At 34.9% G+C, this 17,767-nt stretch overlaps 1 protein-coding gene across 2 annotated transcripts in view; it reads left to right on the top strand.

Annotated features, from left to right (window-relative positions):
* NEGR1 (neuronal growth regulator 1) overlaps window positions 1–17,767 on the top strand; it is a 930,734-nt gene that overhangs the window by 372,390 nt on the left and 540,577 nt on the right. The window lies entirely within an intron of this gene.

Genomic DNA, 17,767 nt, shown 5'->3' on the forward strand with positions numbered 1-17,767 from the left:
ACACACACAGACACATACACATACAAACTTTAAAAAAATATATGCAAGTACTGTAGCCACTAAGAAGTGTAATGACTATTACAGGCATTGAAATCCCCACTTACAAAGATCAAGAAATATCCGCTAATACCATATTATGACATTTGTACATGATTCACCTTGTATCTTCCTTTAACTCATCCCTTCAATAAATCTTTGGGAGCCCATGATTGATACATTAAAATAAATATTTGAAACTTACAATAGATACCTGAAAATATTAGAACTTTTTGATATATGCATAGTAACTCTTTAAATGCAGTCCTCCAAGCATTCAGATACTCTGTCTCAATCCAGCTTCTGTTTATTTTGATTCCATTCACAATGAAAAGTAGCAGTCTTCTAAGATTTCTTTATTTAAATATAGAATAATTGAGAAATATGTAAACAATGGTTTATATTTGCTTGACTCTCAATAGATCATAAATCATGCTAGCTTTCAATCTCCAGATATAAACAGAATCATCAAATTATTTTATTTATCTTGCATACTAAAATGTAAGAGCATACATACCCAATAATACAATTGGTTTTCAAGAAAAATGCAATTATTATGCTGGAAGAATGGAAAACATTTATTTTTTGACCTTTTACATCATTTCCTTGTGTTTTATAGATTAATCATGTGTTGGTTGTTTGGAAATATGCTCTGTGGAACTGAAAATGATGTTGCCATATTTCTAAATAAAATTAACAACAAATTATATGATAATGTGGTGCCAGAGCATGCATATTTTATTCCTAATAGGAAAGTTGAGTGAGCAAGTCAGTTGTACTGTCTCTAAGTTTACCCTTCAATAAGTCAAAGCTGAAAATTAATTTAGGTGCATAGCTTACGTCTGAAAAAGATTATTAATCTATAACCTTATTAACTGACCTTTTTTCCTTACATCAAGGTAAACTTGAATTCAAACACAGCTTCAATTGTTAGTACAGTAAATATTTTAAGTTTTGTGATAAGGTTAAACTTCTTAATTAAACAATTAACTTTAAGGAGGAAAGCATAACTTGAAAAATAAGTCAATGGAATTCCTCAATGATTTTTCTTTTCTTTACAGATTATTGCAGACTGTAGAGTTGTTCATTATTTAAAAGTGATATATAAGAATATAATAACCTTTTCACCAAAGTCCATCTTTATTCAGAGATTATTCAGGGACTCCAGAGGGTGGGAGTTAGTCCAGCTTCAGAAACTGACATGAGATTATAAAACAAAATGGATTTCTTATGTTATTCAAGCCTAATCCTGTTCTCTTGTTCAGTTCTCTGCCCTTTGACCTGACGCTAAAAGATTTTCATTATGTGAAAAAACTATACATAATATGTGTATATTATATATAGTTTTAACTCAAAACAATAATATGTTTGAGTTACTTAAGATACAGACATTTTGCTTGTACATTTTAAACTTGTAGGTTTAAATGATGTTTCTGAAGAATAAATATATTCCATTTTCCTTATTCCATTCTGTCTTGTTCCATATTAGGCCTGTATTTTAAATACCCAGACTATGGGTATTTAAGACCTACATAGGTACATGCTTAATTCTCATAGGATTTTAAAAATAACTTTATAAAACATAGGTTGTTTAATATTGTTTGAGTTTTAAAATCTGCTACACACCTTACTGTAGTACTCTTTTTTACCGGTCATTAGATGCTGGCAAACTTTTGAGCAGTTAGGAATGTACTTATTGAATATTACTTCAGTGTAATATTTTATTCTCCTAGAAAAAAGAAAAAAAATCCATGTTGCTGTTGGAAAGCATAAGATTGGACAAAATTAAAAGCTAGTAATTTTACAGTATTTATGAACATAATTACTTATTAGAAGTTGATTGACATGTAGGCAGTTTTCAAATTACATTAATAAAGTTCAGGGAATACATTAATAGGCTTGTCAGTCAATTCAAGTACTAAATAAATGTCATAAAAAGTCAACCCCACATAAGCTACATTTCTTTTCAATGAACAAAAATAAGCTGATGTATACACCTCTTCAGTCTCTAAATTTTTAGGTTGTCTGATGCCCAGGGGTATCAGCATAGTTTCGAAGCATATGCTCTTTGCCTAACAATCTGTCAATCCTTTATTCACCAAGATAAAGAAGCTTAGCAACTGAGGGAAGACTGTATTAATCACTGATGTCAAACATACATTGACTGGTAAAAACAAAGCTCATCTTCAGTTGTTGCATGTACTCCAGGGAAATACTTAAAAAAAAATCATTTTGAAAAGGGATAAAAAGGAGATATGTTGTCAACACAGACACTTTGAGAAATTTATTAATGCTATTAATTTCTTAGAGCTATTAATATAAATAAATGGAGCGATGGAGGAGGAAAAACACTAAATTAGGAATAGGAAAACCTGGATTCTAGTCTGGAATTGTCCTGCATAAAGTAGGCAATTATGAAGTCTCCCTAAACTCTAGCTTTCCCATTTTAAAAGGGACATAGACAAGAAAATCTTTGAGGTCCACACTAGTCAAGAAAAGACAAGTGATAAAACAAACAAAAACAAAACAAATTAAAAACAGTAACAAAAATCTCACTTCAATTATTTGCTTTGATTTAATAGGAAAAAAGTATTTAAGTCAAAAAATAAAAATATTTTATAACTTTTATTAAGCACCACACAAACTAATTTTTACATCTAGCTCCTGTTACTCCTACTCCACAAGTACATTTCATTTCTCTTTATATTTTTCTTTATTCAATAGAGCTGAGTAATCTATGTACTCATGAAATTTGAAGAATGTGATAATTTGGAGTCTGACTTTAAGAACGTAGAAACTGGCTAATAGACTTAATATGAAATAAAATTTTTCATTACCTATATATAGCATGGTATTGATAAATTAAATTACCTGTTATTCACTGTTTTGAACTATGTGATACAACATTTACTAAGAACACATTTCTTTGTTTGTAAGTATAGAAGTGTGTGAAGCTGGAGGACTTATTATGAAGCAAGAGCTCCCTATTACAACACTGTAAAGATGAGAAACATGAAATATGAGCACTGCCCACTTGAATACATGTCAGGGATTGTGCTATGTGATTAGAATGTGTCCCCCAAAGTTCATGTGTTGGAAACAATCCTGAAAGGAACAAAGTTTGAGGTGCAGTCAAATAAAAGGTGGTTATTTATTCGTAAGCGCTCTCATGAGTTAATATTGTTGTCATGGGATTGGATTAGTTATTGTGAGAATGGGTTTGTTATAAAAGTGAGTTTGGCCCCCTCTTGCTTTCTTGCTCTTGTCTATCTGTTTTCTGCCGTGGGGTGATGCAGCACAAAGTCCCTTGGAAGACACTGGCACTACGATCTTGGACTTCTCAGCCCCCAGAAATGTGAGCCACACAAATTTCTGTTCATTATAAATTATTGAATCTGGGATATTCTGTTATTACAACATAAAATGGACTAAGATACGGTTCACACTTTGAATTCTCCATAATGTTTAAGGTCTAGGTTGTATGTAGCACAAATTAGACACTCATAGATATTGTATATTGAACAAACACATAAGAAATGTTTACAGTTCAATCATTCCCTTTCAAGGAAAGATATTCTAAGTTTTCTCTGGTCAGAGTAGAAGGAGATTTGACTAGCGCATAACTGGATAATCAAAATAACTTCTCAAAGGTATGTAACTTCTCCAGGGTATTGTAATTTCCATAGGGTATATAACTCTCCTACAATATTTGTAATAGCTGGAATGCTATACTTCCCTTATCAAGGGTTGGCTTGTTTCTCTAGATACTGGTTTGTAGTTAGAAGACAACATTCAGGACCCTTTTGAGGATAGCTTCAGCTGCAGAGAGCCACCTTGCCAAAGTCAAGCCCTGCCTAGAGCAGCCAACACCCCATAACTGCTTGAGGCAAGGAGTATTTCCTTTTGGCCCAATGTAGGACAGCTTTGCTGGGCCATTTTAGGTTCAGAGCTCCTTATGGGCAGCTGAGGCTACTGTCAAGACTCAGCTGCAGCTCAACTTCTTACTGTATTCAAACCCATCTCCTTCTTCTTCCATCCCCAGGTACTGACCACAAGGATATTTCCTAATAATCATCCTGCATTCTAAATTCCATCTCGTTTGAATCCGTTTCACAAAGATCCTAAACTATGACAATATCAAACACTTACCTGTTGCTTAGTCATTGTTTTGAGAAAGGCTTTATAAAGTGAAAAGACATTCAAACATCATTTATTATTAATGTTCTGTTTTATGTTAAAAAGGATTTGAAGTGGCTCATAGAGAAGTATTCAGAACACCAAGATAGATAGGAGGCAAAAAATAAACAAGAGAAGATTAGGATGCATTCAGAGGTGAGGGTAGATCACAAAATTTGTAATATGATTTCCATATACTTTCAGAGCATGGCAAAAATTTTAGTTCTAAGATTTCTGAAAGCCAATACGTAGAAAGAAACAGAATCAGTTATTCACTTCATAGTTCATAGGTTAAAACTTATTTTTCTATGATCCTGTTATTCAGAATAGAGCAGCATTGCTGCTGTGAGCTATCTAAGAACATGACTGTGAGGTATAAGGAACATCTCTTTGGTACACATAGCATTGATTCAAAAGGCTTTTACTTATAACAGCTTTAAATATAACCTGAAGTATAGGAAAGTAAAAAAAATTAAATCTAAAAACAAATTCAACAAGATGCTGTTTCAATAACAGAGAGATAGCTTTTTTATTATCATCTTAATCTATGAATAAATTTTAGAATCTATCCTTCTTAGGCAAAACTCCACAAATATTATTTATCCCAATTAATCATTGAATAGTAATTCAGCTGCAGGTACTTCAAAGTTATGCTTATCAATGAGTATCTGGAGAGCAATCACTATATGTGGCCAGGTATAAAGCTATATTCCCCAAAGATTAGCACATCTTTGTCTAATGTTACCATCCTTTTGATGAATACTAAGGCCTTGAAGGGGTACACACTGAAAGAAAATACCACACTCTGTTCCAGTTTGAGCTGATGGGCATAAACAGCATTAGAGGACATGGGCCTGCTTTCCCTAAAAGACCAAAGGGAGAAAAAAAAAAAACAGTAATGGTGAAAAAAGCTTATCAAATACTACATACACGGGACAGTTGAAGCCATTGTTCTGCAACAGTGAAAATTACAAAATTTTCAACAAGTCAAAAAATGAAACTGAAAAGAAATTGTCAGCACTAACAAAAGTTTTACAGAGCCACTGATGGTAAACCAGTCATTGGATGCAATAATGGCTCATGACAAGACTCTCATATTGGATCATAGCCTGTTTAATTCAGGATCTAATTTTATCTGTGGAGGAGATCAAGATTATACATGGGAACCCAATCGTGGACATGCTCTAAAACACAAAGAAATGGACAAAGAGTCAAACCACATGCTGTTAATATTTTTAGCATGGAAACAAATAATAAATCATATGAATTAAAAATGGCTTAATAAATTGTTATGTACCGTTACCCTACCCAGAATATCTTTATCTTTAAGGAATGCACCCTCATACTTACAAAACGTAATCATAGATACATGAAAAACGATAACTTGTTAGTGGAGCTGCTACCAGTAAAAACTAGGAGTAGGTCTCCCAAAATTGTCCATGTTTTTCGTACATGATCTATAGCTTCTTTATATCAATAACTAGATAACAGAGCTACATTTATAAGAACATACATGATAAACACATGTTATCTGCTTGTAAGAAATGCTTATTATTTGGTCTCTTAAAATTTGGTTAAAAGTGATCTCGAATATTTAAGATAAAAGTTACATGGATAGGGACGTACATACTCATTCTCATTCCCTTTGCAGGGGATTCTGACCTGCTCCACCGTAAATCATTCTTTGCTTACTCTATTTACGTTATAGTGCAGTTCCAGTGGAAGCCAAATTATGCTGAGCTCAGACAGACTAATCAATTACCTGACTACTGATCACAGGGTGAAAGACCAAGTAAGTTCAATTACTGATAAAAATAAGATTGTATTAGTCCCTACAGATTTCTCCACAATGAAGTGATAGTAACAATGGAACCATGCTTAATAACATTCCATTGTTTTTTCTATTTCTGTTGTCTGAAATGTCCAGTTTTGCAATTTATGAAGACAGGTTCTTATTAGCATTTTGGAAGATATGCCTCATTAGTTAATAGAACTATCATTATAATTTTTTTTTGAGACAGCATCTCACTCTGTGTCCAGGCTGGGGTGCAGTGGCGCAATCTTGGTTTACTGCAGCCTCAACCTCCCCAGCCTCAGGTGATCCTCCCACCCCAGTCTCCCATGTAGCTGGGACTACAGGTCCATGCCACTCTGCCTGGCTATTTCTTTTTTTTTCCTTTTTCTTTCTTTCTTTTTTTGAGAGAGTGAGTACACATAGCATTGATTCATAAGGCTTTTACTTATAACAGCTTTCAATATAACCTGAAGTCCCAGCACTTCAGGTTATATTGAAAGCTGTTATAAGTAAAAGCCTTCAGGTTATATTGAAAGCTGTTATAAGTAGAAGACTTCAGGTTATATTGAAAGCTGTTATAAGTTAAAGTAAAAAAAAAAAAAAAAAAAAAAAAACAGTAATGGTGAAAAAAGCAGGTCAAATACTACATACACAGGACAGTTCAAGCCATTGTTCTGCAACAGTGAAAATTTCAAATTTTTCTACAAGTCAAAAAATGAAACCAAAGAGAAATTTTTTGGCATTAACAAAAGTTTTATGGAGCTACTGATGTTGAAACAGTCATTGTCTGGATCTTATTAGAATTTTGGAAGATATGCCTCATTAATTAATGTCGCCCATGCTGGTCTCTAACGCCTAGGCTCAGGTGATCTACCCACCTCAGCCAGCCTCCCTAAGTGCTGAGATTACCGACATGAGCCCCTACACCTAGACAGGACTATCATTATATTCCCTGGGTACTTTATCCAGTAGGAAATATTTAATCTGTTGAATTATATGAAACAGTACTGTTGAGGACTACGGAGATAATGGTCTGATATCTAAACAATTTAGAATAGTTATGCCTAATTTGGGAAACTTGGGAAAAATAAGTTTTTCAGGTGTGATTATCTGAATGTTAGCAAGATTATCTCCCCAAATATACCTTCACAGAAAAATTCAGAATCAAGGTTATTTTCCCAAATGTACCTTCACAGATAAATTTAGATCTAAGATTATTTTCCCAAATATACCTTCACAGACAAATTCAGATCCAAGATTATTTCCCCAAATATACCTTCACAGAAAAACTCAGGTCCACCGTCTGTGCTTATGTGGGGTAAGCTTTTTTAGGCAATGAAATATTGTATAACAATTTAAAAAATTATTGCATGTTTCAGGTGGACATTTTCAGCTTTCTTTTCACGCAATCCCTTCTGACTAGAATTGCTATGGTTACATGGCACGGTATATCAGACCAGATTCTAGGAATTCATTACCTCACTTTTCTGTGAATATATTGACATTCATTAGATTATGGGTTTAGCTACTAAGATTTATAGGATATAAGGTGAATTGAGCTACTTTTAATAAAATTCTTGTTTGAATACAAGCTTGTCTTCCAGAATACACTTTTTAAAAAAAAAATCTAATATTTAGAATTATCAAACATTACTTTTCTGCAGTTGGGATAAAAGAAGTAGCAGAAAGAGAAGGTAGATTTCAATAAATAGTATTTTATTTCCAAAAGATTTTCTGCATAAATCATATTTCCTTATTCAAAATTATCATATGAAATTTTATATATTGCCTAATGTAAGGTCTGATATTAAAACAATACTATACATCAAAACTGCTAAAATCCATAATGCACTTCTTACTATACACAAAGGGAATTAGTAAGTTGATAATATTTTCTTAAACATTTTCAATTTTATTTGCCAATGAAAGACAGGTAGGGAAGAGCAAAAGAAAAATCATATTGATAGCCACTGAACATTGTCAGTTTCCATCTGAGTCCTCTCTCTCTCTCTCTCTTTTTCTATATGAGGAACTTTGTGAGTTCATAGCAGAAAGGGGGAGCACTATTGGGATGTAAATAAGCATCTTTGCTAACTAGGAAATTATACCAGCAAGGAAGGTTCAACTTCAGTGCCTTGGATCTACTCATGAGTAATATGTTGAGTGGGTGGTAGAAGAGGGGCAAACATCAAATAATTATACAGCTTGTGGTCAGTGTTGATGAGGAGAAATGTCGCCCTACTTTATCCTTTTTTTTCAAGTTTTAAACTTGAATCACACTGGCAAGTATTCCATAAAAACGTATCTGGGAATAGGATATATCAAAAAGAAGAATAATGTTATGTATTATTCATTTGGAGACTAAGGCAGTATTTCTGTTTTTGGTAACACACAGTACAAAATACAATTTGAAAATAATTTAAAGTAATTATCCCTTTAAGCAAGATTTGCTGCCTTTAAAAGTCCCTTTAATGATTAATGGATATTTATTACAGTTCCTGAAGCACAGAGTTTGATAAGTGTGTCAGAGCTCAGACTGATCACATTTTCATTTTCTTGGTAGTAATTCTTAGTTTTGCATGTGCAATACAGTATGGTTATATTTGTTCCCTATCTAGGAGTATATTCATTTTTTTCTTAAAAAACAAAGAAAATAACTGTGTAAGTAATACATGTCAAATCCCAGTGCAATGTACACTATCACTATGAAAATCTCTCTATAAATGAAAGATTACCAACCTCTAGCTGGCCCATTTATTTAAAAAAAAACACTGCAAATAAAATCTATGTATGGTGAAATAACTTATCTTCTTGGATTCACTGTAATGGGATTTGATCTATAAAATAATATTTCTGTTCTCGTTCCCAAATCATGTGTATAATTAAGACATCACTATAAAGGCAATTAGGAGTTTACTGTTTTCATTAGTTAAATGCCAAATGACAATACTCCTTGTAACCTTTATTTAAAGCAAAGATAAAATTTAGCAGGAGAAAATTTGAATCTACTAATAATACTGTTTATTGTATGATCTGTAGTAGAAAATAAGGATCAATCATATGTAGCAGCAGCAGGAAAATGGACACAATTAAAACTGGTGGCAAAGCTTAGTTTGCAGAATCAGAGTGAAGCTATGCTCCAATATCTCTCTTCCCCCATACTTTACCACTCACCCCTTCAGCATCTTCTGGTTAGTAATCTGGCAAGAGTAGTAGAAAGACTCAGGAAAAATGGACCATGCACTTTCACTAAGTTGTCAGTTTTGTAACCCACATTGGTAGGTTTGCATTTAGACAAGTATCTCTTAAACACTTTGTGGTCATGAACCCATTTGAAAATCTGATGAGATTTGTAGACCCCGTCTCTGGAAAAATACACATACCTTTAATATGCTACATACATCTTTATGTGGGTGCAGGCTTATGAACTCCCTAAGTCTATTTGTGTGCTCCACGTAAGATCTCAAGTCAACTTCATGAGAGTGATGACTAGGTCTTAAATTTTTTTTTTTTTAACTCCTAACAAGGAAAGCGTCTGACAAGTGTTAGAAACAGTAGAGTTTTATTGTTTTTATAAAGACACATATTTCTTTCTGCCTAGCTTTATGCCAGTTGCTTGGCTGAAACTGTGACTTAGTATGTTGATGCTATCTTTCAGACCACGAATGCTGACATAAGAAGAAAAAACATAAATTAAAAGGACTAATTAGACATTCATGACTTGCATTGCTTATTTTTATTTGAGGTCAAAACATTCTTATCCTCTGCTAATTTCCATGTTTTCACAAGTGCAGAATAGAGAATGCATGTTGTAGTAAAAAATAGCAAATGAGACACCAGCATTCTACAAAAAACATTTTATCCTAGCAATGTTATTTTGAGAAAAAAGTATACTTTACATGGGACAGAGTTAGCTACAAGGCTATAGCCAAACATTTCTAGCCAAACCCAAACAAGAGTTTAACATTTAAAAAGAGCCCACAGTTGCACAATTAAAATTTTATCTCAGGTATTTTGATCATTCTTTTAGGTTTTGACTTGAACAAATGGGTGGATGGACACCTTTTAAAATGAGATATTGAAGACTTCAGGAGGCACAGATTTTGCGGCTATTTATTAGTGGAGAATAGAGTGAGATACGTTGTTATTCACTCTGCTTAGGACTTGTTCATTTAAGCAAGTCCCTTTTAAAAGAGCATGCAAGATGACTTCAGTTTAAGTCAATAAAGACTTATGAAGTCTCACTTTAATTCAATACCAACTATGTGCAAATAACTTTGCTAAACGCCCCACATGCATTCATTATGCCTTGTGGTAGGCCAAATGATAGTTTTCAAATGTGACTACATCCTCATCTCCAGAACCAATGAATTTGTTAGGTTAAGTGACAAGGAAAAATGTAATCTGATCTTAAGACAGGGCTAGCCTATAATCCCAGCACTTTGGGAGAACAAAGCAGGAGTATTGCTTCAGACCATCCTGGACAATACAGAGAGACCCAATCTCTACAAAAATATTTTTAAAAATAGCTGCTGTGGTCCCAGCTACTTTGGAGGCTGAGGTGGGAAGATTGCTTGGGCACAGAAGGTGGAGGCTATAGTAAGGGGTGATTGTGCCACTACACTCCAGCCTGGGTGACAGGACAAGGCCCTGGCTCAAGAAAAAAAGCATCTATTATCTTAGATTATCCAGTCAGACCCAGTGAAATCACAAGGGCTCTTAAAAGTGGAAGAGGAATGCAAAAGAATTGTTGGAGGGAGCTGACTGCTGATGTAGGCCAGGCTGATGTGCTGTAAGAAGGACTCAACCTACAATTGCTGGATTTAATGATAGAGGAGGGGTACCCTGAGCCAAGGGATATGGAAACACTCTAGAAGCCAGAAAAGTCAAGAAAATGGATTCTCCTCCAGAAACTCCAGAAGAGAATTCAGCTCTGCCAACACCTCGAGTATTGCTAAGTGAGACATGTCTACCCTAACAGATATGTAAGTTACATTTGTGTTGTTTTAAGCCACTAAGTTTGTGGTAATTTGTTATGGCAGCCAATAGGAGAACTAATACCATCCCAATGCACATTCATACATATACACACTCTAAAATAAAGATAACTTTATATACATCTAGAATAAGTTTTTTAACCTCAGTATTACTGACAGTTTGGGCCAAGGGAGAGAGAAAAAAAGAGAGATTGTGTGTGTGTGTGTGTGTGTGTGTACTTGTATGTGTGTGCGTGTGAGAGAGAGTATTGCTGTACAAGTGTAGGATGCCCTGGCCTCAACATATGGACACTAGCCATATTCCCTGTTTGTGACACCGAAATTTGTTCTCTGGGGTAAAAATCACCCCTGATTGAGAACCACTGATGGAGTAGAAAAGACAGACAAACACTTCAGTTTTCAAATGCATGGCAGATTGTGACAAGCTCCATGAAAATATGGATCATATCTATCTTACTGACCTAACCTGAGTGAGTAGAACAGGGGCTGGCATATAAAAGGGGCTGAAATAAATATGTAATGGGTGATAGAATAAACGAGTGAAGTATCTTAGAATATAAACCAACCAATGACCAGAAACCATTTTTCTGAATTTTTCCTCTCTGGCCTATTTATCCTTTTGACACTAGTTAAGATCAGTATTCTTTCTCGTAAGTATGTTACCATGGCGTAAGTGTTAGTTTGACCTCAAGTCACATTCACTTTTAATATTTATAAAGTGTATGAACTTGGTCAAGTGTCTTCATCTATTTAACATTCACCTTCATCTTCTGAGAAGCTAAAAGTAATGCCCAGATCTCTGATTTGCTATAAAAATCTAAAAAACAATTAGATTTATATTTCTCAAACTGTCCAACTCAGACTACATATTCAATCTTAGTTATAATCTTTCTTTTCCCAAAGAGGTAATAGTGTACATATAGGTCCTTTCTTCTTTCTTCCTTTGAATTAGGAGGCAATTGATATTGCTCTCGTTGATTCCAAGTAATCTTTACTAAGAATACAGACAACAAAGTTAGATTGTAAAATATTAACGAAATTAATTACTCTTTTTTCTCATGGAGAAATTCTATGTGAAAAAGATGTAATAAATTTATGCCAATGTTAAGGTTTTGAACTCACATAACTGAAAATAATCATACTTTTTTGGGAAAAAAGTACCTAAGATTAATGGGAAAGATATCATGCAGTAATTTTTGCCTATTTGATCTCAAAGCTATTCTCTGCACCTCTCTTGCTATGCTCTGTGTTACCTCCACACCAGCAAGTGCACCCCCAGCCAACTATGTTTTTTGGTTTCCAGCAGGGTTCACTCAATGGGAGACACTAGTAAGAGAGCGATTGTAGACAGGAGGAGGAGAGAAATCAGGCTATTTTCCTCTCTCTTATTCTCAAAGGTAGTGTCTCCTGCAAAGCCTTTTAGTTCCTTGGCTCCAGGTTCCACTGGACAGCCATCTTCCTACTGGCACAGCTCACACTGGGAAGCCCCATGTCCCCATGTCATAAGCCCAGCTGCTATTGAACAGCCCCGACCTGTGGGCTCTGGCAATGACACCTGCTTGCAAAACTATTAGTCACTTCTTCATGTTACAAATCTCTGAGGCCCTCTCTTTTATGTGTTTTGGCTTCTTAGACTTTCATCACGTATGTGAAAAATTCTTTTTATTAGACCAACCTTTTTTGGAAATACAGTTGACCCTTGAACAACATGAGGGTTAGAGATACTGACCTCCTACACACTTAGAAATCTGCATATAACTTTTGACTTACCCAAAACTTTACTAATAGCCTACTATTGACTGGAAGCCTTACCAAAAACATACATAGTCAATTAACACAGTTTGTGTTATAAAATACATATGTATATGTATGAGCCCTGTGATGGTATTCTATATGTATTCTTATACTGTATATCTAAGAACATAAATGTATTCTATACTGTATTCTTATAATACCAATACACTAAAGGGAAATGGTGTTAAGAAAATCATAAGGAAGAGGAAATGTATTTAGTATTCATTAAATAAAAGTGGATCATCATAAAGTTCTTTATCCTCATCTTCATAATGAGTGGGCTGAAGCAGAAGAAAAAGAAGAGTTAGTCCTACTATCTCTGGTGGCAGATGTGGAAGAAAAATCCAGGAGTACCTGGACTTTTGAAGTTTAAATCTGCATTCTTCAAGGGTAAACTGTACTAGATTGGTTTCTATTTTCCTGACTGTATCCCGACTGATACAGATCTTTTTCTTAAAATTTCAAGTGGTTTTTAGTCGTAAATATTGCCAAAAGACAAGCATTTAAGCTCTATCCTTTATGTAGGTAACCATTTTATATAATGATAATTATTTCCTTATATTCTAGGAAAAATATGTCTCATTCGTGAATATCAAAAGCAAATTTAAAAACAATTTTAAAATTAATTACACATATGTTGGGATCTCAGATTTATTAAACTAATTATTAGAAAGTAAGATAAATTGGGGAAAAGCTAAAAGTATGCATAATTATTAAATGCTGGCATTTATGTGCGCCTTGGGCTTCTCTTTATTAGCTTTTTGGGTGCAATTATCATTAACATTTCAGTTGCATCCTTAATGAATATTAGAGCTACAAATACACAATGGCATGAGTGAATATAGGAATCTTTCATTACCACACAGACTGAAACTTTAAGAAAAATAACCCACAGAGAGGCTGTAGAGCTGTGATTGTATATTTACCCTGGGAGCTATAAGCTGTCTAGAAGTATTCTGAGCTTTGATTTTTACAGCTGCACCTGTACTGGGTGGAGAAACTAGAGAAGAGCAATTTGGGCCTCTTCTTCAGTAAACCAATTAACAGAGTTTGGACACTAACACTAAAGCAACTTAGCCACATTCTTTGAGCATTTGCATTGTGCTAAGTATTGTTGTAAGTGTTGAACAAGAAAGATCTGCAAATAAAAATGAGTCTTTCTTTTCAAGGAGCTTACCTATCAGCTGGGGGATACTAACTTGGAAGCAAATGAGGGAACTAAAGTTAGGTGGGGGCTAGGACAAATGTATATGCCAAGCACATAAGGAAGGCCCTCTTTTTCTGGAGGAACATACCCAACTTTTGGGGTGAAGTAGTGGATAGGCTCGAGGTTTAATTATAAGGCAGGAAGCGATAGCTATAGTATACTGCTTGGAAGTTACTCTTAGAGTATATAAGTCATTCAGAGCTCAATGAGGAGCAACCTCGAGTCTCAGCAGGTACTCGATAAGTAACTAGAAGTATAAACTCACATTGTCTTATTCCATAAAATGGCTTAACAAAGGTGGGGAAGGAGTAGGAAAAGGACAAGCTCTTCAGGTGAGAGGAATGGCTCAATCAGAGCATTGTCATTAGATGGCCTTTAGAAGTGGTACTGACAAAGAGATGCTCAAATGTACAGCTCCTCAGAGATGAAGATGTCTTGGAGGTGGTTTGAGCATGGAAGAAGCAATGGGAAGCAATGGAGGACTCTGGGGAGCAGCTGTAGGAGGCTATAATTGCTGAGCTCAACTGCTGACTGGAGCCATTCAATATTGAGAGGAGCAGCTGCAGAGAGCTTAAGCAGGGAGCCCTGGAGAGCCACAGTTGGAGCATCCCCAGATTAAGAAGCTGCCAGGGGAAGCAGCAGTTATGAGTGTCATATGTGGAAACTTCAAAGTTATTCAGTTCCACCACCTCTGCAGCTGGCAATGGTTAAAACACAGTCTTATACATATGAACAAATGGTGAAATAGTGATAAGATTGACAAAATATGTTTGAGATTTTTAAATACAGTTTTCCTCAAACTTGGACATAGGCTTCCTTGGCTAATGTGGCATTACTTTTGGTTATTATTTGTTTACTGAGGAACAATTTTACCCTAAAATAGCTGTTATATTGGCCAAATCAAGGAGACTTGATTTTAAATTCAAGGATTCGCTAACCAAAAAACCAATGAGAGTACATGCAAAATTTGGTACTTTTTGATATTTCTCCCCTGGAAAGAGTGACTGTAGTTTTTATCCTGTTCTCAAAGTTCCTTATACTACTACTACTAACAATAATAATAATAAATGCTAAGACTGTTTGTATTAGGAAGACAGAAAAGTTTAGCTAATAGAGAATTTGATAACATCTGTTATCAACTTATCCACAAAAGATGCTGTTGTATAACTGATGAATTTAGGTAATTATCACATTGAATACTGTCTAGCATTATGAGGCTGTCATTTTCAAATATTGTTCAGGATCACAAATCTGGTATATGGGTGATCCCATCTGCATCTTTTTGGATCAGCTTGGCTTGATTATGGAGGAAGATGGAAGAAGCATAATAGATGTTTTATTTGAGTAAAAATTGATTATGATGTTAAAAACTTGAGGAAGATAATCCAGCTGGAAAATTATTGCATTAGTCCACCTTTGAGTGAGAGCTGAGAACTAATACGGATCCTGTAGAAATGGAAGGAAGATGGGGAGGTGGAGGTATTCACTCAAATTGTGAATGTGAGCACTGTAATTTTAAAATAATACTGTATCTAGTTATATTTTTGTTTTGTTGAAATCTCGTAACACTGCCAATTTTTATCAAAATCACTCCATCTGGAAAAATTCTATGTGGATTAAGCCACATGGGAATCAGTTACCCTGACTTAATAGATACTTCATTGCTGTGGGTTTTAATCGATGAACTTGACCTTCAAACTTTAATGGTTATACAATCTGTTCTGGGCAAACAATGAAATGATGTGAAGTGAGTCATGCTTTGAGTATATTAGTGAATTGGGGTTTCAGTGACCAAGAATGAAATGAAATGTCAGGATAACAACACAAAGAAAAAAAGCTCAATTTTTTAGGTTCAGCGTACTTGATTTTTTTTTTTTTTCCAGTACAGCATACCATACTCTGGTTTAAAAAGAGAATTTTACCGAAAAAGCAGTGTGTGGTTTTCAAGGTAACATAAATTTACCCTTGAAGCCTCTGACCTAGTAAAGACTTCTGGAATAGTTACTTTAAGCCTGCTCTGAACAAATAAAAAATTGCTCTCAAATGTATTTATTTAGCTAATGAAGATGTCTTGCAGACCATTTGAACAATTATTTGAAAGCAGAAACCGTTGCATGGCTCATCCATCTCTCATGGAGAGTTGCTAGCTTTGCACACCTTGGAGTGATTTTTTGTTACCCAACTCCAAAGGAGAAACTGTTCGACTTTCTGAAACTTGACATGTGGTTGGGATTACTGCAAGGCTTTTGAGCTCGCAGTCCATACAGCCCACTTGTCTTTGATAGTATGATGTGTTCCTCTTTTAACTTTGCAGTAGAGCGCACAGCAGTGAGGTCGTTCTTAAAGGCAAACTAACTCGATTTGTGCTTTTTGAAGAGTTGTTTGCTGTTCAATTTGGCTGCCTCCAAAATATGCATGACTTACTTTTTGCATTTGCATGTAGTTTGAAAAAATTGGTGTGGCCTTATCAAGATAAAAGAGAGAGAATGTTTTAATCTCTGGACCCTTCAAATTCACAGGGACTTCATGGAATGTACTGACACCCTAAAATATGGAGTTAATCAGATAGAAAGCTATATATTTCAGAAACAAATTTACCTTCTGATTTGTTTCTTCAAGGCAAGTGAAGAGGTCAGACTTCTAGTTCATCACCTTCTGAAAGAATGGGGGTTGTTATACATGTTATTAAAATGTTATATTACTCTTCAAAGATAACTAAACATACCAGTTTAATTTGATATGTTCCATAATTTTCCAGCTCTCTCCTTGTTCCACTGAGGTATTTAACATTCCATAGCATCACTATAACGTGATATTCATTAGTAGCCATAGGCACCCAGTGCACAGGCTGCTGTGCTGAGTGTGACCTCTATTCTCTCTGTTACATAAAACAAGGAGCATTGACATACATGGAGCTATAGAGGGCATATACGTACACAGGAAACACTGAGAAGAAAATGTGACACCTACCTCTGCCTTTCTGTTTTTTCTAGACCCATTTTCAATCAAATAATCAGAAATTGCCATCACACACAGCCCCATGGACTTCTGTTGCTGAGCTCAGAATAAAAATATTACATATAGTTGACTAAAAAATGAGGCCTTCTATTGGGAATAGTCTGTCTAATGATAAGTTAGAGTACTGTGCACTCAGAATTGTTGTTGATGGTGGTGGTGTTTGAGACAGTGTTTCACTCTTGTTGCCCAGGTTGAAGTGCAATGGTGCAATCTCAGCTCACTGCAACCTCCACCTCCCAGGATCAAGGGATTCTCCTGTCTCAGCTTCCCAAGTATCTGGGATTATAGGCACATGCCACCACACCTGGCTAATATTTTGTACTTTTTTTTTTTAGTAGAGTTAGGGTTTCACCATGTTGGCCAGGCTAATTTCAAACTCCTGACCTCAGATGATCCACCCACCTCAGCCTCCCCAATTGCTGGGATTACAGGCATGAGCCACTGTGCCCAGCCTGGTATTTTGATCTCATTATTCTACATATATTCCTTATATTTTCAGCATTTCATGATGTACAGGTATTTTTTAAGGATCTTTATATTATGTAGAACTTTGCTGTCAAATTGTCTATTGCTTACTATCCTGATGATTAGTGAGGAAGAACATAAGACATTTTGTTTCCGAAAGGTTTCATCTTGCTTTTCACTTAATGCTTTATATTTTATTTGACTTTTAAAATTATAATATTAATATACATCGAAACATCAGGTAGCATAAAATAAACATTTAAATAAATGATACAAATT

The sequence above is a fragment of the Sapajus apella genome, unplaced genomic scaffold (assembly GCF_009761245.1).
Source record: "Sapajus apella isolate SASKATOON/1434 unplaced genomic scaffold, GSC_monkey_1.0 scaffold36, whole genome shotgun sequence".
NCBI classification, from domain to species: Eukaryota; Metazoa; Chordata; class Mammalia; order Primates; family Cebidae; genus Sapajus; species Sapajus apella.